We start from the raw sequence: 24,445 nt of genomic DNA, 5'->3' as shown, positions 1-24,445 counted from the left end.
TCTTTGGGAGTGATGCTTCTGCATTGAAACAGGTTGGGAGTCCAACCCAACCCTCAACCCATCAAACATACCTTGTACCTACTACTATTTTTGGTGTTGTGTGCCTTCAAGTAGTTTCTGACTTATGGCTACCCTAATGTAAACCTATTACAGGGTTTTCTGTGGCTGAGATGGTGTGACTAACTCAAGTTCACCCAACAGGATTCTACAACTGAGAGGGAAATCAAACCCTGATTTCCAGAGTCGAAGTCCTACTCTCAAACCTCTTTTTCCAAGGGGGCTTTCCCATTGCCATTCTCTGAGGCTGAGAGAGTGTGACTTGCCCAGGGTCGCCAGTGGGTTCCATGGCTGAGTGGAATTCAAACCCTGTTCTGTAAAGTCATAATCCAACATTCAACATAACACCACACTGGCTCTCCAAGCCACCACCAACCTTCAATGAACTGAAAGCGGACATCTGGTCAATTCTAGCCCCTGTCCCATTTTTGGACTTCTTTGCTATTTTTGGAGCCCTTCGTGACCCATCGCAAACTGGTTTCGAAACCTTGGGTGCATCCTTTAAAGCTTCATAGTCATTGGAGACACTGTCGGTTCAAGTTTCCTTGCATGCTTTCCTCAACCCTTCTGCTTCAGCTCCACAGACAACAAGCTCTTCCTAGTAAGTCAGCGTCAAAACTGGGATCCCTGATAGGTTTGGCCTTTCGTCCAATCGATAATAAGGGCAGTGCTTCCGAATTCCTGGCTTCAGCGTGACACACAGATGGTAATACATTGAGAACAGATGCGGTGCAGTGGTTCCAAATATGCTCCGAAGAAGTTGCAACAAAGAGTGGCACCATCTCAGTGTTTGCTCTACGGGCCTCAATTGTGTCCCAGTTTGAAACGTATGAACAATATATCTCCGAAGCAAAGAAACTGGCGAGGATTTTTCTCTGTAGACTGGTGCAATCCAACAGCGAGCCTGCGCCCGTCGAAGCAGTCAGAAAATGAATCTCGCCGTTTCCAATCTCGATTTCACAGCCCTGCGCAGCTGCGCTCGGAGAGGAGCGTTTAGCTTTGGCTGATTGTGGCGCGCGCAAATGGCGACGGCTTTCGTTCGTGCCTCCTCTCCCTTCTCTTCACCTGAGATGGAGCCAAAAAGGCCCAAGGGGAGTCTGGAACAAATTACTTTATGTACTGGATTGGCAATGCGACAGTTGTCTTCAAGACAAACTAGACCAGGAAAAAAGGAGGGCAAGAAATTCTTGGGGACACAATCTTGCTTGTCAGCTTTCATCGTTTCCATCTCCAGGCACAAATATTATTATTTTTTGACCACCTTCCCTCTCTCGCTCGCTCTTTTCTCCCTTCCTTTCCCATTTCTCTTTCAACCATCCTTCAAGGGAGGAAAAAGATAATGCCTCCTTGTCTAAAAGGGTGGATCAGATAAATGCACAGAGGATCAAGGTGGCCATAATAGTTAAATGGAACCTCCCTGTTTAGGAAGTGGTCTAGCTGTCAATAGTAATGATTGGTGCAACCATCATCCTTAAGGTCTGTAGGGTAATTTAAGTCTCCTAAGGCTTCAGCCTTTAGTAAGGAACTAAAAACATTAAATATCAAACATGCCAAAGCCAAGCCTGTTAGGGCCCAGCTTTAAATCAGCAGAGCAGCAGAAATGTGCCTTTCTCTATGCTTCCCTAAGAACCAAGACTGACTCCGAAAACAACACAAGTAGATTGGATTTCAAAAGAAAGTTTACTAATGGCTTTAATCTATATTTACATAGGAGCTATATATCCTAACCTAACTAGTGAATAGTTTAGATAGGGGGGAAAATCCGTATCTCACCATTTTGCCAAAGAAAGTTGAGAGAGGAGGAAGATGGAAAACTGACAGAGAACGTCTCGCGAAACTACCGTTCCCAGAATCCCTGAGCATTGGGCCACAGCGGTTATCTGTGGTTTCGTTCCTTTTCCTCATTGACTCCACACAACTTATGTCGCCGTTCTTCCTTCCTCGGAGCATCCATCATCTTGTTGGCAGCTGAGAATCCTCCTTGCAGTAATAGTAGGGAAGGGAGAAAAATAATAACAATCTCTGTTGTGCCTGAGAGAGAAGACAGATACAGAAAAGGGGCGGAAGAGTGCACATGTTCCTATAGAGATTGCGGCTAAACTTTCCAACTTACAAACCTCAACGGCCATGGGATTTCTTTTCTTTATCTGCTGCTGATAAAACCGACAGCATTGGAACGCAAGGATACTATCCGACACAGTCGCTCAGATCCAAAATGTGAAACAGCTCACTGATGGGCTCTTATCTGACCACGCAGAGGGTGCAAATGGGGCTGGCCTTTTCTGATCTTTATATATATATATATATATATATATATATATATATATATAATTTTGTGGGGTAGAGAGGAGGGGGGAAGAAAAGACCTTCCATGTTTGTTAACAAAATGTTAGGATCCGACTGGGTGAAGATGTTGGGTTTTCTCATTGCAGATAAACGGCGGCAATTGGAGGGAAAAGGATAAAGGTGATGTGAAATAGCTAGTTCTGCCAGAGAGAGAGACAGAGAGAGATAACACCATGATTGCATTTCTCACTTCTTGAACAGTGGGGGATATATATATATATATATATATATATATATATATATATATATATTGTTTTTGCCTTGAGAGAGCTGTGATTGGGATCCTCAGGCAAACCTCAGGAACCGCCAAACAATCATTTCTACAGGGTTGAAAAATACTCAAGAGCCTCAGGAATATTTGGGCCTCATTCCCACTTACAAATAAATCTGTTTGCGATTCGAATTGATGGATTGATTCAAAAGCGGAGCGTGGTTCCCACTACATTTGCCCCGATCGCATTGTTTCCCGGTAAAACAACCCACTTGTGGCTCACATTCACACATGAATTGGTTCAAAATGGACCCGCTCCAGCTGGCCGAAGGGCAAATTTAAATCGATTCCGATCCGCATCTGGTTCATGCATTTGTGCAGAATCGGTTGATCCAAAAAGACGTGGAAAAGATCAGCGTCAAAAAGTTGCGGGTTAAATGGATCTAGAGCATGGTCCCCCTCGCTGAATCACTTCAGCAATTTGGTTCAAGTGGGAACCAGGATCATTTGAAATGGTTCAAACCAAATTGCGATCTGGTTTAAAAAGTAGTGGGAATCAGGCCAGTCAAGGAGCACATCATCCCAACAACCATCACAGAGCATCACAAAGAGAACCAAGATGGCCTCTTTCTCCAGTATTGCATCCCAACAGTGTTGAGGCTTCCTTTAGTAGCCATCGCATCAAAAATGTTTGGTCATTTAGAGAGCGGCGGCCTCATCTTGAATTGATGTTGACCTCAGCAATGTTGGCCGGTAGCCGCAACGTTGCGATATCATGTTCACAATGTGATTACTGTGTGAAGTCGAAGGCTTTCACAGCCGGCATCCATAGCTTTTTGTTGGGGGGGTTGGGATATGTGGCCATGTTCTAGAAGAGTTTGTTCCTGACGTCGGGAATAGACCCTTCTAGAACATGGCCACAGAGCCCAAAAAACAATGTGATCCCTGATTGGTTCTGATCTGCAGTGGGAAATGCATAGTAAATAGTAAAAATGATAGGAGTAAATAGTAAAAAGGATAGTATATGCTTTACAGAACTGAAAGTATATTAATAAAAAATAGAGACATCTATTGAATCTCCATCCATCCATCCATCCATCCATCCTTTTATTCATATCCCACTTTTCATTATTTTCTTTGCAGTAGGAAGACAATTGCTAAACCTACTTGTCGCTTCCTCCAAGGAGAAAATTACTAAAGGAAGGCACCTTTCCGTCGCAAGCAATATTCATTTGGAAGGTGACGAAATTTGCAGATGGAAAGAGATTTGGAGTGAAAATGGTTGCTCTTGCTCAGCTCCAGCCCTTCCTTCCTTCCTTCCTTCCTTCCTTCCTTCCTTCCTTCTTTCCTTCCTTCCACCCCTAAAACTCCCAAATCCTTCATTTTAAAGATCAGATGCTACTATAAGCTCCCCTTTCTTCCCCCGTCTGTCGTCCTCCTTATTCCTTCCCTCCTTCCTTCTCCATACAATGTATATATTTTTCTAATCTCTCCAGCTGCTGATAGCTATCTGCTTTTGGCGCAAGAGCGAAAGAGACTTTGTGTCAAGCGTTGAAAAATGACTTCTCAAGCTGCCTTTCTCCCTGCTCTGAAAAGGCAGAGTGACGTGTTCCCAGAATACAAATCGGCCTCTGTTCCTCCCCGGCCGAGCCGGCGATTCAGGCGGCGTGTGTCCGGACTGCCAAGATGGTTCTCTCTGGCCCACGCCAAGGTCACCCCGCGCAAGAGACGCTGCGTTACGATGGAGGCGCCCTCAGGGTACCCCTCGGTGGCTTAGAATGAACCGTGTCTCATTACCGCCTAGGGCTTGACTCGAACTCTGGACCCTCTCGGTTAAGCCCTTCCTCCCAAATGCCTATGGGCAAGAAGGGATTGTGCCACATCCCTTGCTACAAATGAAGCATGAATCCAGCCTAATCCATCCTGCCGTTTAGGTCTCCCATTTTAACATTTCTAACAAGTACAGCCAACCCTCCGTATCCACAGATCCTTCAACCACAACTGGAAATACATACACTCACCCCTCCACATTTGCTGGGGTTAGGGGCACAGGACCTCCGCAAACGTGGAAGAACCACAAATAACAAAAACACCATGTTTTTACCTGACAGGACACCTCTCTAGGAATCTCTTGGTCCTCCAGCGCAACTCTGCGGTCAACATCTGCCAGGCATTGACCATAGAATTGCACCGGAGGAGCTACAAATGTATAATGGAATGTTCTCTCTAGGAATCTCTTTGGTTAATGTTGATCATAGAGTTGCATTGGAGGACCTAGATACCAAGGGCCCACTGTATAGATCTTAGAGTACATCTTATACCATGGAAGCCATTCTTTCGAGTAGCCACAACATCATTTTACGAAAGAGCTTTGGAAATCAGCTGATTGCTGGAGATATAATACTGCTAATGCTTCCCTGTTGTTGTTGTTGTTGTTGTCATTATTATTATTGTATTCATTTATACCATGCTTTCCCCTCCCAAAAAGCTTCTGGGCACCACAATTCAAGGAGGATGTGGACAAGGTGGGGGGTGTCCAGAGATGGACGACCAAAAGGGCAAAATGTCTGGAAACCGCAAAGACCTGTGAGGAGCAACTTAGGGAGCTGGGCATGTTTAGCCCAGAGAAGAGAAAGTTAAGGGGTGACAGGCCATTTTTAAATGTTTAAAGGGATGTCATACTGAGGATGGAGCAAACTTGTCTTCTGCTCCTCCAGAGAATATGACACAATGGAGCAACGGATGCAAGATATAGGAAAAGAGATTCCACCTCAACGTTAGGAAGAACGTCCTGATAATAAGAGCTGTTCAATAGTGGAAGATGCTGCCTCAGAGGATGGTGGAGCCTCCATCTTTGGAGGATTTTCCACAGAGGCTGGGAGGACATCTGTCACAGGGAGTTGTTGGATTGTTTCAAGCCATTGTAGACAATTGCACTTCTTCTCTCCTCCTCTCTCTCACAGACTATCGGTTCCCTCTACCGGCTCCGAGAAAGAAATCAGAGTTTTATTGGCATGCCTGGGCCTGACATTTCCCCGCAGGAGGTGTGTGTTTGGCTCCGTTTGTCAATAGGGGCAGGAGGAGACCAAGAAAACAAACACTTTGGACCTCTGCCTGAGCTTACACACACATGGGGAGATGTTTACACTCCGAGATGACAATCCAATTTTATTGACGCTACTGCAAAGGTGGAGGCGGCCGTGGCGAAGGGGGGGGGGGAAGAATCTGCAAAGCAACACAGACCTCCAGCAAAAGCCCCCAGGGAAGCCTTCGCCTTGAGCAACCATGAGCATGAAGCCACATCTGTCACTACTTGAGGTATGTCACTGCAAGTCAACACAGTAGCATCTCCGTCTCAAGCTGTGCATGGCCCACCAGCCGCGTCTGGCGGCCCGCCGGGGGCTCAGGAAACCACCAGCTTTTGACGTCTGCGGAAGATGGGTAAACATGGCTGCCATCGTGTCAAAGTCACTGGCAGGCCGCATTACACAGCCGACGGGCAACATGGGTTGGAGGGTCGCAGGTTCTGTCAGCCGGCTCTTCTGGTTCGGTGACGTCCCGGGTGTCCGTCGTATTGTCAGGAAGAAGAAGAAAAAGCCATCAAGGGCTTCCCAGGCTCCTGACAGCTGAGAGATGTTTCCCCCATTTGAAACAAGAAGCCCAGCTTTTACTATTACTGTCAACATAAGCAAGGAAAAGAATTGGCTGCTTGGTCTTTCTATATTGCTATATCCTGATTCCGTTACCTAACATTTCTGTTATTGTTCGTTGCTGTCGACTTCCGCTTATGTCCGCCTTAGGACTTAGGAAATGAAGGAACACACGAAAATGACAACAAGAACGAATGAGAACACCTCCAAGAACCTCGGTCATCATCTGCTATGGTCAGATCTTTCAAATTCAGGGTGTTTATGATTTCCTTGGGTCTTTTGTCGTTGTAGAGCGCCTTACAGTCATTTAAGACTTATGGTGGCACTAAAGTAGACCTAGCATGGAGTTTTCTGAGGCTGGGAGTGTGCAACTCACCCATGGGTTTCCATGGCTGAGCAGGGGATCGAACCTTGGTCTCCAGATTTGTAGTCCAACACTAAAACCACTACAGTGGCTCTCGATGGTGGTATCTATCCACCTGTATTAAGGTCTTCCTCTTCTACTTCTGCCTTACTGAACATTATCGCCTTTTCTAATGAGTCGTGGCTTCCCATGATGTGACCAAAGCAGGACAGTCTTGATTTAGTCATTGTATCTTCCAGGGAGAGTTTAGGCTTGATCTATTCTAGAACTCAACCATGATATCTGTAGATCTTTCCTCCAGCACCACATTTCCAATACATTGATGGCCACTTTCTTCACTGTCCAGCTTTCTCAATCATGCATAGAAACGAGGAATACGACGACATGAACCAGCCTAACCTTAGTATTCAATGATATACCTTTACAGTTGAGGTTCTTGTTTAGCTCCTTCATAGCTGCCCATCCAAGTCCAAGTCTTCTTCTGAGTCCTTGGCTGCAGTCTCTGCTCCGATTAATGACCGAACCAAAGTACAGAAAATCTTTTAATTCAATGTAGCCATCGTCCATTTTAACATACTGGAAATAATCTATGGCCATTCTTTTTTGCTTTCTTGATCTTCAGCTATAACTCTGCCTTGGCACTTTCTTGACTTTCTTCAACCTGGTGTTCCTTTATCCTTTTCCGACGGTTTCTGAATCATCACCCATGGTCTAAAGTCTACTTTTGGTCTTGATTGGACTAATTGAAGGAATTGAATTTCCCAATGTGTTCAGATGTAAACCCTCCACTATTTCATCCTCCCATGCAAAGATAAATCATTGTCATCATTTCCTCACCGATTCAGGAGCAAATGAATGTTTTGAGGCATTATTCTCCTTGTATCTGAGCATCCTAATGTATTCCGGGGGAATTATTCCGCAGAGAAAAGCACGCATAGGGCTTTCTGACTGTCGGGAAACCCATTTTTGTGGACTGGAAAGTGAATAATTGAGATGATCCTTTCCATCTCCATCCAACAATTGATACGGTGATTCAGCTCTGATTGGGAATGTCCCAAGGGATCCCAGCTTGTGTTCGCGAGAAAGTGATGGAATACGAAGCTCATGTAAAAACTATTTCTTGGGATGACTGCGACCAGAATCCACCAACCACCATTAACCATTTCCTTTATGATAGCTATCTGTCTATCTCTCTATCTATCCATCCATCCATCTCCCAAAATGGGAGATTAAGACACAACAAAAATACAAGGAAGCAACTGTTGCTTTGATTGTTTCCACCTTTTTTCAATATATCTTGGACTGCAACTTCCATCACATTGAACTAGCTGCTGATGTGGGTGATGTGGGTGATGGGGCTTATTGTTCAACTCATCTTAGGGGGTTATCAGTTTGGGGGATCCATTGAGGGTGATGGGTATGGACTATAGACTAAATCGAATGGTTATACCCAACTAGGATAGACAATTGGATTGACAAGTGATTCATTCAATCAAAGCATAGACGTTGGATCCAGTTGTTAGGCTGAACTACAGCAGACCCAGAAATTCAACAGGAACTTGATCCCAATCATTCAGCGGGTCTGTTATAGTTGAGATTAACAACTGGATTTAGGTTGGGATGGGAAGCATGTCCCTCTCCTCCATGTGGCGTGCCACTACAACTCCCAGCAGCCCTAGGCAGCATAGCCAAAGCTGAGAAATGCTGGGAGTTACAATCCAATAACATGCAGAGGGCCATGCAAGTCCCAGACCGGATTCAGGTCTTAAGTTTTCAAACAGCGAGGGCAGGTAGTTACATGTCAGTAGGATGGTGAAACTCCAAGATTTTGCATGGAGTAGTGGTTCAAGTGTTGGAATGTGTCCCTGTTGAGCTGAGTTCGATTTCCAGCTTGGTCATGGAAACACACTAGGTAACCCACAATAGGTTTGCCATAAGTCATCAATGACTTGAAGGCACACAACAACAACAACAACAGCAAATTGACACTGAGGATGTGGTTCAGCGCTTTGGACATCCTTCCAAAATGGATGCTCGCCACCATCTCATGGGTATGGTCACCCTTCCTTTGCAGAAAAATCATGTCTCACAGAGCTTGGGGGAGTTAGGGGGACCATAACTCCCAGCATCCCCAGTTCATCTGGATACAGGATTCTGGGAGTTGCAGTCCTCCCTGGAAGATATCTCTGAGCCCAGTTCCCAGAGTCTCTTGGCACCGAGTGCCAGGCATACACGGCCGCCCTTGTTCCCTGCCTCGACTGCACCCACGCAGTGCATTCTTTATTTAGAAACCGTCTCTCTCCTCTCCACTTGTTGTATCTGAAATGCAACCTTCTGATTAGATTACCAGCCGGGAATTATGACTCCTCTGATTAGACAGCAGCCTGACTGCGTACGGATATTTATTATGATTGTTTTTCATGTCCTGATACTGAACCAAGGTAATTTTTGGCAAATACCCTTTCCCGAACAGAGCCGCACACACAGAGAGAGATAAATATACATTTGTCCTTTGGATTCAGGACAGACACTTCGCCTTTGCTCAGAAAAGTCGCAGCACGTTCTGTCCTCTTCCTTTGGAAAGCAGCTGCACTGGATTTGGCCTCTAGTTAAACTTTATTCCACATTTGAGGTCAGGATATCGATACATGGGACAGTTCCCCAGTCAATTTCTTGTGGTGTTTTTTCTTAAGTGTTTTTATACAACTCCCAAGGATGTAAAATCTTCTTTTATTTCATCCTTGCATGGCATGATAGATGGAAGAAGTGTAAGAACTGTTTGACAGTGAAGGAGACCATCTCAGAGACTGGTGGACTCTCTCTTTCTTTGGAGGTCTCTTCCAACTTTATGATTCTAGGTCTTCTTGCATGGCAAAATGGACTTGGACTGTATGGCCCTTGGGTCTCTTCCAACTCTGTGATCCTATGACCATCATTACAGATATTCTACATCAGCTACTTAGTCACGTTTGCATACGTAAGCAATGCTTCCTGGTCCAACCTCTGCTCAGCCCAGTTTCAGAAACAGCCAAATTGATTTGGTAGGTAACCAGGTTGCTCCACAAGGGACTGGGGGTTACCACTGCTGGAAATGCCTCCTCCTTTCCTTGCACGTAAGCTTGGGTTTGGCGCTTTTATCAGGACGCGAGGAGACGAAACATGACATGTGGAGATCAAAAGAGGAGGAGCTGCCATTGCAAGAGTGAAATGCACCTCCTGAAACTGTTCTCTTTCTATCTCTCTCTGTCTCTCCTTCTCTTTCCTTCCAATCCTGGCTGACTTTGATGGACAGCTCAAAAAGGAAGCTGCCATTCACAGCAAGGCTGGATAAGACAGTGACGGATGAGCTGACAGGCCACAGCGTGGGGGGTTGGGGTCCCAGGAGCCTCGTCGCAGGTGGTATCATTTATTTATTTATATAAACATCTCCCCCGTTTCCCAAAGCAGTCGTGAGCTTGGGTTCCCCCATATATCTGCAGTTCAAGCAATGCACCAATTTAATATGAAGATTAGATGATCCGCCATCCTTGTTTGCTGAGTTCGCAAGGATGTCTTGGCTCTCGGAGAGACCCCTAGGGCTCATCTTGAACCGAGAAGGTGGTCAATGAATGCAATGAATGGACGTCAGCTTTTGCAAATAGAAGACATCATGATTTGCGGTTAAGGTTGGACAAACCTGTCCATTCTACTGCCAGGCCATTTCTTACTTTCCTCCAACTTTATGGGCCCAGAAAACATATCTTGGGGGGTCCCTGGGGGTTTGGAGACTGTACCTATGCTCCAACTACTGAGCTCTCTGGCTGAGAACCAACATTGCTTCGATATTATGTTATCAAAGCTGAGCAATGTTACCCAGCTCCTCCACTGGATATCAACACACTGCAATGGATGTGGATCCGTGGTCAATGTGCATGGCTGAGATCCCATTGTGCAGCCACAATCTGTAATGCATAAAGGTAAGGTGCGTGGTGTAGATGTTTGAGCATTGGACTATGACTCTGGAGAGCTGGGCTTGATTCCCCACTTGGCCATTGAAACCCACTGCATGACGTTTGAGGTGGCAATGGCAAGCCTCCTCTGAGGAAATCTACCAGGAAAACCCCATGGTAAGTTGGCCTTAGAGTTGCCATAAGTCGGAAGCAACTTGAAGGCACACAACTGAATAGTGGTTTGAGCACAGGACTTGGGCATTAGAGATTTGGGTCTGATTTCCTGTTCATCCATGGAAACCCACTTGGGCGAATCACACTCTCTCAGCCACCGAAAACCCCATGGTAGGGCCACCTTAGGGTCACCATAAATCAGAAATGACTTGAAGGCACACAACAACAGCAACAATGTGCTTTAAGGTACGACCACGTTGCCAACCATCCCAAATGGGCAACTCCATTTATGCCAACCTGAGCTGGATATGACCATTGGGCATTGTGCAAAGAACCAACTCCCCTTGCGTAGCACAACCGTATATGTTGCTAACAAGATGCCCGCCTCTCCCTGTTACACTCTCTTTGCTCCCCGTAGCTCAGGTGCCTCCACTCCGTCTCCTCTTTCCCGAGGTGACAGAGATAATATTAACACATCATCATTTTAATCAGTACATGATTAACAAAACTTCATGCATTATTCAGGTTCGTTCCCTTAAACGCTTCCGAAGCTCCTGGCCTCGGCGCCGACTGTGGAGCAGCCCACAGGAGACGGTGCCATTCCTCACCTTCACCCAACAGTCCTTGGCAAAGTCCTGCCCTTTCATGGAGGAGAAAGGGCAGCTGTTATGGGGTTATAGGGTTATACAGATAGGGTCTAGGGCTGGGATTCAACATGTGACTTGCACCTTGGGAAGTGGACTTACACGTGCAGTGAATAAGACCGAGTAGTTTTGCAGTGTCGGTTTTCACCCAAGGTTGCTGTGATATTACAACATATGGGTGTCCATCACACAATGATAGTCACACTGATGTCCCATGGCTCTGGTTTTTGATGGTCACTGATGCACATTGTAGCATTCCTGATGTGCATATGGACATTGGCTAGGAAGTGTTGATGCAAAACAGGAATGCCCAATGGGCACCACAAGTGTCCAATGTGCATCAGAAGTGCTCAGTGCACATTGGAAGCACCTGACACACACTTGAATCTTGCTGGGGCCCGAGTGCAAATCTTCATCATTCACTAACAAATTTCGTCTCTGTTAAACACATTGGTGGTACAATAGTCATTTAAATGGCAACCACAATGCAACATATAGGCTGCAGAACCACAACGCATGAAATGCAGAGTACAACGCGCAATGCACAGTGTGCAACTCGCAAATACGAGGCACAGAGGAATGCGCCATCTGTGCAACTCGGCTCTCGCTGCTGTAAGCGGAATACATCCGTTGCAACATTATGACTTTTCAGCCCCACACGCATCACATGAGTTATGTGCGGGTATACAATTAACAGAATCCCAGCCGTACACACACACAACTCATACTGTGATGCTGTCAAGAGAGAATTATTCCTAAGGGAAGGGGTCTGCAGTGTCGCTCCTAAAAATGTGCTAAGTGTGTCGTCTAGCACATTTAATGAGTGCTGTTGAGACAGAAGGAGAGGGGGACCGAAGGAAAGTCATTTTGTGAAACCGTATGGGTTTGGGAGGATTTTAACAGCACAAGCCTGACAAAATTGTTGGCGACAAAATACGGCGATGGGATCCAGCAACACACTTAGCAGACCTTTACAAGAGGCAGTGCCTCAAGCGTGGCTTGTTGTAGCATGAGCTTTTTCTCAAAGACACATCTTGCATTGCGCTTGCTTGGATTCCCGATTGGTCATCGGCAGCAATTACTGTCCTCTCCGGCTTCATTTTTCAGTTACAGGGGATGGCTTTGCCACTTTGGCCGAGACACAAACAATGGGGTGAATGCATAGAACCACACACACAGAGACCCCAAAGAAACCCCAAACATGCTTCCATTAGTCCTAGCTTTGGGCTCAGGGATGACTCCTCTTGTCCTAGTAGACTGGCTAAGTCTAATCCTCTACAGCATGAAACTGACATTTCAACAGGATTACTGGCACATCGGTAAAAAGGGGGAGGCTGTTTTGGGGGTTATTGCATGACTCCAATCACTTTAATTTGGTTTTGGCCAAGAGGATGGAGCTGCACCTAGGAACCTACTTCCCTGGCTTTTGCACACAAAAAGCAAGGGGCATTGCAAGGAGATACAGGGTGACATCTTTCACAGCATCCCGACCCACAAAGTACGGACCTCTTGTAGGCTTTTCTTGGCAAGATTTGTTCAGGAGTTTGCCTTTGCTTTCTATGTGCCCAACAATGTGTCCACAATGCATAGCGACAGCCCTTCAGATGCCATGGCTCCATCCTAGGGAATCTTACGGTTTGTAAGTTCGCAAGATACTTACAATACTTACAAATGCTGTAGTTTCAGGGGAGCAGCTAGAGAAATCGAAGCCAGACTAGAAATCCCAGGATCCAATAGGATGGAGCCATAGCCTTTGTAGTACTATTGTTGTTCAGGGTGGATGCACCATGTTGTCTGAGTCCTCTTCCATTATGGAAGTTTGTAGGTCATATCTAATGATGAATGATTTAATGCCTTTAAAAAGGATGCCGTTTTCAAAGATTATTTACAGTTCAGGACATATTTGGTGCAAAAATTCACAGGTGAGTTTTTTTGGGGGGAATGATGTGTCTAAAACAGCATTTTCTGCACTGGAAACAGAATTTCAGTGCAGAAAATGAAATTTGTGCATACATGGAAAATCATAGCTTGCTTGATGTCACTGTAAAGTGATGTGAAGAGTTTCATAAAGTCCGCATTCGCCTAGACTCCACCACAATGTTACAAGGCATGGAAGTCATTGCACAACAGTCGTGCGTGAAATGACTGCAGCACCATGGCTTGGTGTGCACAGTGGCACTCACAACATGTGTACACATCAGAAGTGCCTGATGCACATTGGAACACTTTTACTAGCCCCCAGATGTGTATGTCTGCAACTCACCGACAGGATTTTCTTGTGTTTCTGTGACGTTGTGACAGAGTCTTAACGTTTTGAGGTGCAGAATCCCAGCTAATATTTCTGCATGCACAGAAGAGGGATAAAATAAGTGTGGATTTTGCATAGTCCCAAGACTCTACTCCCGACGCTCAAGGAACCTATATTTGACCATTTTTCAAATATGATCAAACTTCCTTCCCATCCCGACTCGCACGCTTCCGTCGTGTCCTGAAAAAAGGCACACAAACACCCACTGCATCGCATCTTATCATCCGAGCGAGAGCAAAAAGCTGTTCCCATTAAATAAAATATGTGTCGACAAGTGGCCATTTCCAGTGACTTCGTCATGAAACATTCAAGCCGGCAGTTGTCCTGTCTCTTGCAAAGACAGCAAAGGAATGCGTCTCCTTTCCAGGTCAATGCGAGCTTCTCGCAAAAGACTTGATGTATAATCTCACAGGCAATTTACAATTAAGATGGAGCACCATTCACCGAGAAGAAGAGTAAGAGCAGGAGAGCGAGAGAAAGAAAGGAAGGAAGAAAGAAAGGTGCAATCGTAGAATCATAAAGGACCTCAAGGGCCATCTAACCAGTTCCCTTCCAGTTCAACAATCCACCATTAAATCCACCCAAAGGATGTAATTCTTCACTCACTTTCCATTCAAACTAAACAAGGTGTTGGTTATTACCTTTAAAGCCCTAAATGGTTTGGGTCCAAGCTATCTCAGGGACCGCCTCCTCCCGTACAATCCTCCCCGCGCTCTCCGCTCCTCTGGGAGGAACTTACTGCAGCCTCTAAAACCTCCCCGAGGGCGTTCTCTGCTGTCGCCCCCAAACTCTGGAACGACCTGCCGGATGAGATCCGTCAGTTGACATCATTAGACAGCTTTAAAAAAGCGGTCAAGACGGATCTCTTCCGGCAGGCCTTTCCAGATTAACCATCCCGGCCCAGGTTCCCTCATTCCTCCCGTGGCCCCAGCTTAGTGATGGTTGAGGATCAACAGAGGGATATCAGGGTTTTTAGTTTGAATTGCTCTTTTTATGCTTGAGATTGTGTTTTTAATATGTTATACTATTTAATACTGTCTTAAGAGGGGGAGGAAAAAGGGTTTTTAATTGTCATATTTTATATTTTACTGTTGTTAACCGCCCGGATTGGTTTGCCAGAGGGCGGTATACTAATAATAATAATAATAATAATAATAATTATTATTATTATTATTATTATTATTATTATTATTATTAAACCATGAGCAACCTGATCAATTTTCTTCCCATCGCAAGAAAGTTCATGCCGTTTTGGAGCACTATTCACAATTTAAGACTCATTCTGCGCAAACAAATGTTGTCAAAGCGGATTATTTCTGCAATGCAGACGCACCCAATGCCTTCCCCTTGCAAAAAGTCCATAACATCACACTGTGGGGCTTCCAACCCCTGAAACCCTTGGTAAAGGACGCTGGGATTTGTAATCCAACACCCTCCAGAGAGTCATGGGATTTCTACCTTTGTTAGGACAAAACAACATGAAGAAAATGAGCGATCCCAGCATAAATAATATAACACAAAAGGACTGCTAATGATTTGAGCAAACAAGAGGCAGACAAAAGGATCGTAACCTTTGAGAAACCATGAAATTTCATAAAGTAATTGTTTGCATAGACTATTTCTTGCAAAGACATATGATCATCTCCTTGTCTCATATATATATAAATATAGATGTATGTATGTATATGTCCCCCAACTCAAAATAGGGTAATATTCCGCCCAGCCTTGGTCTCTCCATGTCGCCATCAGGGTAAAATGTAGGCAATGAATATTTTAATACACGTTAAATGATGTAAAAAGAAGAAGAAAGGTTGTCTTCACGCGCCTAGAAACCAACATTTCGCTGGCGAGAGGGGAGTGGAATGAAATGTGTGTTTTCGCTTCTTGAGACTTTGCCTAGAGGGAGATATATGCAAATGACACTCATCAATATTAAGCAGCTCAGGCAGCCATTTGGCAGAAGTGACACCTCTATGACTGGCATCCTTACCTTCATGCAGTTTGATACCGCTTTAAGTGCTGTTGTTCCATCATCGGGGATCCTGGGATTTGTTGTTTTGCAGGGTTTTTAGCTTTTTCTGCCAAAGAGCATTGGTGGGTCACCAAACTACAAATCCCGGGATTCTGTAGGACGGAGTCATGGCAGTTAAAGTGGTGTCAAACTGCATTATTTCTACAATGTAAATACACCCATGGCAATCAAAATGGTCTCCACCTGCATTACTTCTACAGTGTAGGTGCACCCATGCCAGTTAAAGTGGTGTCAATCTGCATTATGTCTGCAATGCAGATGCACCCATGACAATCAAAATGGTCTCCAACTGTGTTATTTCTACAATGTAGATGCACCCTAAATTGGGCCAAGGATGTTGTTTGTGTGTGTGCCTCCAAGTCACCAGTCAACTTGTGATGACCCTGTGAATTATATGGGGTTTCCTTAGATAAGTAGCACTCCTTTGGAGGCCGTTTTTAAGCAGAGGTTGGAGGGCCATCTGTCCCAGGGAGGGCTTTGATGGTGTATCTTCCTGCATTTCAGAATGGAGTTGGAATTCTATGATTCTTTCTATAATGCTAGTGCAACGCATAGCCTTGGAAAGAGGTGGAGTCTCTTCTTGGAGGCTTTCCAACAGAGACTATGGATGGCCATTTTCACAGGGAGGTGTCTTGGACGGTGTTTTCCTGACGGCAGCAAGGTGTTGGATTAGATGGCCTCTGTGCATCAATTCCAGTGCTAGGATTCTTGGATGTTATGGCTCCTGCGTGCCTTTCCTCCATGCATCCACTTGTTCCACCAAGCCAGCTGCATCATTTCACCCTCCGCTGGTGCTGCCTTTCTCTTCTCCGGTGCAACTCTAGGTTTCTTTGGACTTTTTCACATGGGGAAAATTGGAAGGTTATCCCAGGATCAATCCGGATTCATCCATGGGATTTCACATTATTTCACAAGAAAATATCAAACGACGTTGCAGGCAATCCAAAGGCAATCCAAACACAATCACAAGTCATCCCAGGAATGGCTACATTCGGGGAAAACATCCAGTTTATAAATCCTGTTCCACTGTGAAATCGCAGTCAATTCGAATTTGCGTTGGTATGAAACACATCTCTAGATCAGCCATGGGATTCCCCCATTAAAATAGACTACAATTCAGTACTTTTTCCCATAGTGGAACATTGGACACTGATCAATAATTATCCAGTGCACTGAGATATAGAGGAATGCATTGGCTTGGATTGTGATGGAGTCTCCTTCTTTGGAGGCTTTCAAACAGAGGCTGGATGGCCACCTGTCCCAGGGAAGTGTCTTAGATGGTGTCTTCATGCATTGCAGAAAGAAGTTGGATTGGATAGCCTCTGTGGATCCCTTCCAAGGCTAGGATTCTTGGGCTTTATGGTTCTTGCATGCCGTTCCTCCATGCGCCCACCTGTTGCACCAAGCCAGCTGCATCATTTCAGCCTCCGCAGGTGCTGCCTTCTCCTCCTTCTCTGGTGCCAGCATGAGGATCTACCCTCTTGCCACGCTAATGCGCTCCACAGGCTGGCACTTCTGCGGCGCTAAGTACCCCTTGACAAGGTCACACGTGGCGAACCAAAATCCTTTCAAACAGCCCCGATAGAAAGGAGATGGGGAGTCCTCCTTCTCCATAGGAGAAGCCCCTTCCCCATCCACCCCTGGCTGGTGAGCGCCGTATTGTATTAATACTGTGTAAATAGGATATTAAGCCAGCCAACCAAACAATTAGGAGCTGGTAATTAAAATTCATCTTCCTTCACACACACACACCGGCATGTATTAAGCGACAAAACATTTAATTAAATGCCTCTTACCTCCCTGGTTTGGAGGGAATGAACAAGAAACACTTACGGGTCGCACTTTTTAATTGCAACTTTCGAGGAATTTTGCAAGCAGATGAGGTGGGAAGAGAATGAGAAATGGGGGGATGTGGAAATCCAAAGAAATGCAACAAGGTTCTGCAAGAAAGAAAAATCGGGCCAAAGGAGTGCATAAAAATGGCAAAGAAGGTCAGGTTAGTGGAAGAATCCATGCGGTTTTGAGTCACACACACTTGCAATTGTACAAAATTGTGACTTGGGGGTGGATTGACTGTCAGGAAAAAGAGGCAGCAAAATATGTCCAAGGAAGAGAGAGGGGATTTGTGTTTTCCCAGGGAGCTGGGGCTGTGGCCTTGCGGAGATCCGGAGGGAGAAATGAAGACATTGAGCTGGGCTTGCTTTGCCCTTCTCCTGGCACCAGCCACGTAAGCGTTATGGATGAGTCTATCTGCCGCAGATCTGTTTTTCATTAGCGGCTGGCGGCCGGGTGTAATAGGCCAGATAAAAAGCAGGTGCTTACATCCTTTTTATTGGTCACTATTTGGTGTCATAATCGGGACGTGATTTATGGGAGCGTCAGAGCCGCGCAACAGGCGAACGGAGGCGCAGGGAAGCTTCAAGGAAGAAGGATGAAGGGGCCGCCTCATACCCCTCGGTCATTTCACGGATGAAAACTGGACACGTCTGACCGAACAACATCAGAGCGTGGTCAAAATGGCAAAAGGTGATGAATGATGAAGAACAGACTGCTTAGGAAATGCTGCCGCAGTTTGCTTTTGCTTGAGCCTCTTTGGAAAGGTGAGCTTCTGTCCCATCCTTTTGCATTTTGACCTCGGTTTGCAGCAACTGGACTGTGCCAACGACAAAACAGGGAAAGTAAGAGGAGGAGAGAGAAACCAGGACAGTGTTTAAAAGTGGGATGGCAGAGGAGTAATGGGAACTGTCCTTGCCAAATCAGGACAGATGGAGCAGATACATAGTCTGAAAACCCTTCCATAAATCTCAGTGCCCTGGACAATTATTGACCAGTGTCCAATAATGGCGCAAGGTACTGGAGCGTCTGATGGCCTCTCAGTTCCATAGATGATATGGAAATCCAAATCCAGGGCTTCAGACATAGTTATGGGAATGGGGGCAGTTTTGGTCATCTTGGTGGATGACTTACACTGGGCTGTGGGCATCTGGAAAGTGTTCCTCTCAATTCTGAAGGACATCTCAGCAGCTTTTCATTTCATTGACTAAGGCAATGGTCTTAGCCACCATTCTGGAACGGGACTGGGAGGCATTATTTTGTCACAGCTTCCATTTCTTCTTGGAGGGATGAGTTCAGATGCCAATGCTGGGAGATTCCTGTTCAATGTCTAATGCGTTCAGTTCTGGGAGCCTCATTCTGGAAGGATGTAGACAAGTCGGAGCAGAGGAATGATGACAGGATGATAAGAGGAATGGAGAACAAAAATCCAAGGCAAGGTTGAAGGATCTGGGAATGTCCATCCTGGTGGAGAGAAGACTGAGGAGGGACATGATTGTCTTCTTTAGATATTTCAATGGCTGTCCCAGAAAGGAGAGGGCAAGCCTGTTCGCTGTTGCCCCAGAGAGGAGAACCAGGTCTAATGGTTGGAAGTGATAGTAAAGTAGGCTTTGGTTGAACTTTAGAAGGAATGTCTTGATGGTAAAAGCAGTTGGGCAATGGAACAAATGGCCTAGAGCAGTGAGTCTCAACCTTCCTAAGGCCTGACCCTCATGTTTTGGTGACCCCCAACACATAGAGGAGCAGTGTCTCGATTCCTAAGACCATCGGAAATATGTGTTTTCTGACGGTCTTAGGTGACCCCCGTGAAAGGGTCATTTGACCCCCAAAGAGGTCGCAACCCATAGGTTGAGAACCTCTGGCCAGAGAGATGTCTCTGCTGGATGTCTTCCAAAAGAGGCTGAGGATGCTTTGACCAGAGATCCTGCATTGAGTAGAGGGTTGGACTTCATGGCCTTTGGGGTCCCCTTCCAACTCTATGATTCCAGATAGCTTTGGAAGGAGACATGAGGACCATCCCATCCAAACCCTTTCCATCCCGGAAGACATCGCTAAAACACCCCAGAGAAATGCCCTTGGTTTCACTGGTAGAGCCAGCTCCCTTGTGCAATGGCTCCTGGAGTGTAACCAATTGTGGTTTGTACCTTGGAGGGTATTATAATGCTATTTGCATTTTTAAAAGAGAGATTTAACCTGGGTTGGTTTTGCTTATGAGGGCCTGATCATCAGAGGCCAGGCGGCGGCAATGAATCTGCTCTCCAAACAAGGAGCAAAAGAAATTTAATGGCGGGAAGCGAAAGAGAGGACACACAAACACACACACCTGGCACCAGATAGAGTTCCACAAATCAATGCCAGGAAAGCCAACAGCCTTGCTGCCCAAGCAACGTAGGGACAGGTAAGGTCTCTGGGAGATGGACCCTCCAATCCCCATGCAAATTATGAAGCCCCCCTCCCATCATTGGGGGAAGGCAAGATAAGCCACCTTGATCTATTCTTGTATTTTATTAGCCCGCGCCAGCCTCCTCCTCCTCCTCCTCCACAGAAACACGCAGGAGCTGGGAAAGCCATCTGCATAAATTATAGATTTAATATTTATCTCTCCAGGCTGCACAGATGTGAGGAATCTTTTAGCAACGTTTACTCCACTGCAGTAAAAAAGTTTTATTTATAAACCCCCTCGGCACGCCCAGACAAAGCTGATGGGGAGCTAGGAGGATGCCAAGGCAGTCTGGTCGGCTGTTAGAAGAGTGCATTGCAGCTTGAAAGAGCTGGGTTCAAGTCACTGCATTGCACCTTGAGAGAGTCCTTTGCATTGCATTGCACCCTGAAAGAACTAGGTTCAAGGCATTGCATTGCAGGATGAAAGAACTAGGTTCCAGTCATTGCATTGCACTGTGAAAGAGCTGGGTTCAAGTCTTTCCTTGGCCTTGAAACCCACTGGGTGACCTTGGCCTGAATCAGAATTTGAATCCCCAAAGCTTTCCAAACTGTGGTTGAATTGCATTTCTCATCATTCCTGGGAAAGCTAATTAGGGATGATGGGACATACATTCCAGCAACATCTGGAGGGCCATATGATACTGATTTAAAATCTCCCTTCCCAGTTTAAGGGATTTCCCCCAAATCCTGTTGAAGCTTGGGCCAAAATTTTTGGGAAAAAGGGGGAAAGAAACCCTAAAAAGGCCACATTTCATGGGAGTTGGCCTCGGAAAAGGCAGCGCAAGCTGCATGCGAAATGAATTGCCTGCACAGAGAGAGAAACAGAGACAGACAGATTTGGAAACAGTTAAGCGGCTTATGGCAACCAGCTGTGCCCACCGCCGCTGCACGGCACTCTGGGAATTGTATGCAAATGGCAAAGGTTATTCTAGGCAGGTGGCTGGCGGCCCGTGAAACCCATCGGTCCATTGCCTTCATGGCTGGTATGCCATGAACTGGGCAGATGCTCTCCTCTTTCTGATCCATTAATGCAAACTGGGGCCAAGCCAGGCAACTCAAATCACGCATTTGTAAAAAAAAAAAGGGGGGGGGATGTGTTCCTCATTTATATATATGCAAATCAGGCACTGTCATCTCTAAATAAAGCATCTCTGGTTTAAAGAGGTACTACACCAGGGCATTAAAAATAAAATGCACAGATATATGACAACAGTACATGTCAAAGGTATCTAGGAGTCCTAGCAGACCACAAGTTGAGCATGACTCAACAGTGTGATGTGGCAGCTAAAAAGGCCAATGCAATTCTAGGCTGCATCAATAGAAGCATAGTGTCTAGATCAAGGGAAGTAATAGGGCCACTCTGTTCTGCTTTGGTCAGGTCTCACCTGGAATAACGCTGTGTCCAGTTTTGGTCACCACAATTCAAGAAAGATGTGGACAAGCTGGAGCGTCTCCAGAGGAAGGATGACCAAAATGGTGGAAGGCCTGGAAACCACTAAGCCCTCAAACTGGACCACAGCTCCCATCGTTCTTGACCACTGGCCATGCTGATTGGAGCTGTTGGGAATTCTAGTCCTTCTAGACTTGGGGAATATCCAAATCTCCCCTTTACAATGTCCACTTGTTTAAAAACCGGATTTAGCCCTGTAGCTCTCAGCTCCAAAATGACATAGCAAGAAGTAATGTCTTAAGGAACGCCGAATTCCCATGTTAGCGACAACTTTAAACAAACTGCCTTTGTTTGGGAGACACTGCATAGAAAAACAGAACAGAAATTACAGATGAATGAAACAAAATGAAGAAATTGGACCCAAAGGACTTATGAGTAAATATATGCACTAACTGCACTTGGAAAGGTTCTCTTTAACTACCATATCCAGAATCCCCCAGAGCAGCTTGTCCACAGGCCTGAAGAATTCTGGGACACATAGTCTGAAAAAGGCTGGTCTCTCTTGGTCTGTGCATGAAGGACATGGAGCAGAACTAGCCCAAACCACTGAACTCAGAGGTTGGTGGACTCTCCTTCTTTGGAAGAGAGTGGCCATTTCTTTGGAGTAATTTAGTCATCTATTCCTGCCTGTATTGGATGACCCTTGGGATCCCTTCCAGTTCTATGGTTCTGCAAAAACCTTTCCGACAATAAGAGCTATTTAGCGGTGGAACAGACTGCCCCGGAAGGTGGTGGACTCTCCTCCTTGGAGGTCTTCAAACACAGGTTAGTCAACCATCTTTTGGGATTGCTTTCATTGTGCATTCCTGCATAGCCTCATGGGACTGAACTACATGAGATCCCATTGATGTCTATAATCCTGCACCCATCTTTGATAAGAGACCCAACAGGACCCTACAAAATGGCCATAGAACCCTAGAGCAGCATCATGTCTCCAGCAACTATGTCCAGTTCTCAATCCTAGATGTCCATCCAGCTCTGTCGAAAGCCAGTGGCTTTCTCCATCCTTCCACACAATCTGCATTTCCATCTCTCCTTCTTTTCCCCGCCAAAGGAGGGGTGAGGGAAGGCTTCCAACTGGAAACCTTCCACAAACGCAACCACCACCACCACCACCACCATCTCCCAGATTTAATCAAGAGCTTACAAATTGCCTTGCCGCTCCTCTGATTACCTAACCTACGCCCAGGCTGTTCATTTGGGTCCGCGCGCCCTTCGCAGTACATATGTAACTCATTGTCGCTAATTATATAAACACCCGGCAGATCGGCAATCTGCAAAAATTAGATGCTGCTTCTTCCTAGAGGTGACAGCGCATGCTGTCTCCTGTCGCCCGCTCACCATCTTGGGAGGCGGCGTTGCCAAGTTGGCTCCGCTGCCACTCACCCGGGCCACACATCCCTCTTTGGAGGGAGGAGTATTGGTTTGTGACTTTTCTTATCTAATAATAATAATAATAATAATAATAATCTACATCAGTTATTTAGTCACATCTGCGTAACTAAGTTTTTCCATATTCATGGTTTCAAGGGATGTCATACAAAGGATGAAGCAAGCTTGTTTTCAGAGACTAGGACATGAAGCAGTGGGTTCAAGCTACAGGAGAAGAGATTCCACCTCAACACTGAGGATCGTCCAAGCCATCATATTCCCATCGTCATGTATGCATATGAGAGCTCTACTCATTTGAGATGTGGTGCTGGAGAACAGTGCTGAGGATAGTGAAGATGGCCAGAAGACAAACAGATGGATCCTAGAACAGAGCAAGCCTGGAATCTCCCTAGAAGCCACGATGGTCAAGGTGAGGCTGTCATACTTTGGACATCATACTTTGGACTCTTAGAAAAGACAATGATGATAGGAATGGAAGAAGGGAGTAGAAAGAGAGGAAGGCTGCGTTCTAGATGGTTAAACTCAGTCAGGGAGGCCACAGACCTGAGCCTGAAGGACCTGAGCAGAGCTTTAGAGGACAGAATGTCTTGGAGATGTCTCATCCATGGGGTCACCATGAATTGAAGTCAACCCGAGGGCAGTTAACAGCAACAGTCAGCAACAGGCGGGGGAAACAGTTGAAGGATCAGCCTCAAAGTCAGTTCCTGATGAATATTTGATAGGCATTCGTATCTCGGGCGAAATGGGGGAAGCAGAAAGGTATTAATTAGCAGTTATTCCTCTGTGGCTCGGATAAGGATTAAGGTAGCAAGACCTGTTTTTGTAGCGGCGGCGAAGTAACCGTAAATCAGCATTATGGATCGGGTGCTGCGCGAGAGAGATATGTTTTAATCTTATTAGCAGACTAGCATTAAGGAGGGAAGCAAAGGGATATTAATCACGGGGAGCAAATCGGGGTTTTTTTTGGGGGGGGGGAGACCAAGGAAAGGATGGAGGGCATCTCAAATTAGGAAGCTGATGGGTTTGTTGCAAGTTGACTCAAATCGTTGAGATGGTTATTGGAAGGAGGAGCTGGAGAAGAAAGGAAAGTGGGTGATGACCAGATTTGGATATTTTGCAGAGGGATTGGCCAAGCTGCCACCATTGGATGTTGGAATATGAGTCCCATCATCCATGCTGGCTATGGCTGATGAGTGTTGAAGGCCATGACATCTACTGGATGTCAGCTTAGGGAATGTTGTCCTCAAACAGGCATGATAATGTTGCAACCCTCCAGATGTTGTTGAAGTATGGCTCCCAGTGGTCCTCTAGACCAGAGGTTCTCAATCTTTGGTCCTCTTGATCAGCGGTTCCCAAATTTTGGACTTCAGCTCCCCAAATTCCTGACTGTTGGCCAAAGTGGCTGGAGCTTCTGGGAGTTGAAGTCCCAAATACCTGGAGGACCAAAGTTTGGGAACTACTACTCTAGACGTTTTCGACTTCAGCTCCCATAATTCCTGACATTGGCCAAGTTTGGGTTCTGAAGTCCAAAACAAATGGAAGACCAAAGATGGGGAACCACTGCTCCAGCCAATGGTTAAGAAAGCTGGGAGCTGAAGTCCAAAACACCCAAA

At 45.8% G+C, this 24,445-nt stretch overlaps 1 protein-coding gene across 3 annotated transcripts in view; it reads right to left on the bottom strand.

The window, feature by feature from the left end:
* LOC149307608 (immunoglobulin superfamily member 21-like) overlaps positions 1 to 24,445 on the bottom strand; it is a 149,037-nt gene that overhangs the window by 84,515 nt on the left and 40,077 nt on the right. The window contains exon 1 of one of the 3 annotated variants that reach the window (XM_089536895.1): positions 1,831 to 1,870. The exons of the other annotated variants lie outside the window; for them this stretch is intronic. The gene's annotated coding sequence lies outside the window, so the exon portion shown is untranslated. Of the gene's footprint in view, positions 1 to 1,830; positions 1,871 to 24,445 lie in introns of those variants that run through there. 3 annotated transcript variants of the gene reach the window in all.

This window comes from Sceloporus occidentalis, unplaced genomic scaffold (genome assembly GCF_023333645.1).
Source record: "Sceloporus occidentalis isolate IW3139 unplaced genomic scaffold, rSceOcc1.0.p SCAF_8, whole genome shotgun sequence".
NCBI classification, from domain to species: Eukaryota; Metazoa; Chordata; class Lepidosauria; order Squamata; family Phrynosomatidae; genus Sceloporus; species Sceloporus occidentalis.
The sequence above is the reverse complement of the archived record's forward strand: the minus strand, read 5'-3'. Positions and strand labels throughout refer to the sequence as shown.